This window comes from Rhinolophus hipposideros (assembly GCF_964194185.1).
Source record: "Rhinolophus hipposideros genome assembly, chromosome: X".
NCBI classification, from domain to species: domain Eukaryota; kingdom Metazoa; phylum Chordata; class Mammalia; order Chiroptera; family Rhinolophidae; genus Rhinolophus; species Rhinolophus hipposideros.
Genome location: NC_138046.1, coordinates 85,959,758 through 85,963,287, shown reverse-complemented (window position 1 = coordinate 85,963,287; position 3,530 = coordinate 85,959,758).

Below are 3,530 nucleotides of genomic sequence, written 5' to 3'. Positions count from 1 at the left end.
CCTCCTTTTGGTGAGTTCTGAACTCAGTTTTCTCTCTCTCTCTTTTTTTTATTAGTTTCAGGTGCACAAGACAAAGTAATACTTAGACGTTTATCATTTATATCCCTCACACTGGGTGGACCCCCGTCCCCCCATCCACTAACCCTCTGACATCGCACCAAGCCATTATGAACTCAGTTTCATCATCTACTACACGATGGGACTGCTGAGAAATACGCTGAGACTTTTTTTTTTAAACCGGCTGCCTGCTTAGCTTTTCTAGTCACATGTCTTATAGCAGCTTAGGTATGGACAAATGCCTCAAGGAAGAAATCTACCCAATGTAGGTGTCACTTCTGTGTGCTTTTCTTTTTCCCAAGATCTTGACTTCTGAAGTATTGACTGGTTTGTAAGCCTGACTCCAAGTTTTGTTTCCCTCGCCCCATACGTTTTCTGAAGAGCTGACTTATCTGCCTCTCAGTGGGGTGGGTGTTTTGCCTTTTGTGTGAAGTCCAATCACCCAGAGCAGTTTAGGATTCCGCAAGTTCCCTGAGGGCAAATGCAGCACAAAAATGTTGGATTCCCCTCAGTGAGGTTCCCTACTCTTCAGATTCTTCTACCCTGATGTCCTGGACACAGAAGAAATTCCCTGATGACTCCAGGCTGAATAGTTTTTCTTTTATCCAGATTTTAATTCTTTCCCATGAGATAATGGGACTGAAACAAACTATTTCATCACGTCCATAGCTGGAAGTGGGAAATTACCCTCACATGATTTTTAAATGTATTTCTTAAAAATAAATATGCAGGATTTTCTCCCAAAATATTAATATCACAGGTTTTTCTTACCAGATATCAGTGCAATTCTGTGATTTAGAACCCAAACATTGGTGGAGCAAAACCTACAGAATCGTCAAGGAAGAATGTGCGACCGCCAATATTTTTACACAACCAATCAGAGGCTCAAGTATAAAAGCAATAGGCAAACAATTTTGAACATGTATTAACTCAGGGAGTTTTATTCTAATGACTGTTTGAAACATATTGGTAGGGTATGGACTTCAGTCAACCAGTATTATGGAAGGCAGTGTGCAGCTTCCTCAAAAAATTAAGCATAGAATTACCATATGACACAGCAATCCCTCTCCTGGGTATCTACCCAAAAATTCTGAAAGCATTTGTCCATGAAGATATATGTACTCTGATGTTCATTGCAGCTTTATTTATGGTGGCCAAGACGTGGAAACAACCAAAATGTCCTTCGATAGATGATTGGACAAAGAAGATATGGTATATGTACTCAATGGAATACTATTCTGCCATACGAAAAGATGAAGTAGTGCCATTTGTGACCACGTGGATGGATCTTGAGAATACAATGCTAAGTGAAATAAATCAGATGGAAAAAGTAGAGAGCCATGTGATTTCACTGATGTGTGGTATATAAAACTGAAAACAACAACAAAAAAAGACAAAACAAATGAAGGAACAAAAACTCATAGACATAGACAATAGTTCAGTGGTTACCAGAGGGTAAAGGGGGCGGAGTCTCTAGAAGAGGGTAAAGGGACTCTAATACATGGTGATGGAAAGAGAACTAACCCTGGGTGTTGAACACGCAATGTGAGGTATAGATAATGTATTACAGAATTGGACACCTGAAATCTATGTAACTTTACTAACAGTTGTCACCCGAATAAACTTTAATTTAAAAAAAAAAAACCTATGGCAACTGAATTGTTGTTGAGAGCTAAACCTTCATAAAAGTAACAAATCAAGTGGAATAGATGTAAATATGGTTAACATTATTCAGGCAAACATAGAGGGAAGGAAAGAGGAGAAAGATTTCCTAATTTGACCATTTCTCATAGCTAGCCATTAATAAAGAATGTCTAAAGGAACAGAAGATTAGGAGCATTTCATAGATTTGAATTCATAAAAATATCTACAGGGACTTTGGGTTCGTGAGGAAGAGAGTATAGATTCACTTTTTCCTGTTTTTTCACCTCCAAAATCAAACAATTACCTTTGGAATACTTTAACAGACAATCATAAAATGACTGTAAACAGTGGAAAGGAAAAGATGGTCTGACAGGAAGCTGAGAACTTGAAGATCTACATTGTGGTGAATTCCCCGCTCTATCTTTTCATCGCTCACACATCCTGAATTGGATTCCAGATGTGCAACAAAGAAATGCCAATACTCATAGGCAAGAGGAGAAAAAACATGAAATGAAATAAATACAACAAAAAAGCAAAGCCTACCATTAATGGGCAAATGCCTAGGAAAGTGGAAGCCCAATAGTGACACGAAGGAGACATGGATGACCATTAAAAGGAGCAGGCATGTTACCCAACACAAGGCATTCATTCGTCACTTGGGCTGTTCTTCTTGAGATCAAGACAGGGTTGCCGTTGGCTAGATTTATTTTCTTGCAGCAAGTAAAGGAGACAGAAGATTCACATCCAAAGCCCTGTCTCCTGGAAGGCAGGTTTAGTCATTGCTTGTATACACTATTTGGTTAATTATGTGTTGGTTTTCTCTTTGCACTTAGCTATACGTATCCAGTTGGGTTCCTGTCGAGCTTACCCTGTTACAGTTGCAGCTGCGAAACACTGTGCTGCATTTTAACATAGAGAAGAACCACCCAGTCCTTGAGACCCTTGTCCTATCCAATTCCTCCTGGAGATTTTTCACTCCCCATTCCTGAGGGAGTGGGCATGAGGGTCATAATTCTGTAACTGCTTCCTACTGAACATGGAAGTGAGAGAAGAGTGAAATTCTCTGGCTGCTTGACTTACGGAAGTCTCACGGTCCCCTGAGGTCTGGGCTTCCTGAGAACAGGGGTGCATAAAGAGACAGAATATAGAATAGGAATAATGGCTAATTGACTGGGATAAACTCTTCCTACATCCCCCTGTTTAAACCTCGCAATCATCTTGTGATGCTAACCCAGGTCCAGCCTAATCCACACACCTGTGCTCTTATCTACTGTCCTCAATATCTGGCCGTGGTCACTGTGACCTCTTCCGGCTGTTCTAAACCAGTACATAAACAGGGCTCTTAATTCTCTTTGGAGAGGCACAGAAAAGCACAGTGAATAGCACGATGGACCAGAGTGACAGCCTCCCTAAGGACAAAGCGTTCTGAGCCTCTCAGAATGAATGGCAATCGGCAAGGGAGAGAACACATTTACTTGAAGGGGGAGGAAAGAGCATGTCATATTTGAATCTTCTTCCCCTGTGATCCAGGATACTGAGCTATGATTTCCATTTGGGATAAAGCTATCTTTTAACTTTTGGGCTCAGAATCTCCAAGGAATTTCAGGGAGCTAAAGTAAAAGAAGATTCCCTCGCCACAAACTGAGAGTGAATGAGGTGCTTGCAAATGCAACATGTCAATCTTGCAGATACTGGCATGCAGATGCAAAGTGCAGGTGTCTTGTATTCCTCAAGCACAAGAGCTCGTAGGTGAATGATGCTCATTACTTTGACAATGCTTACCGAATACCCACTGCATGTCCAGTATTGTTGTGGTGCTGGGGACACAA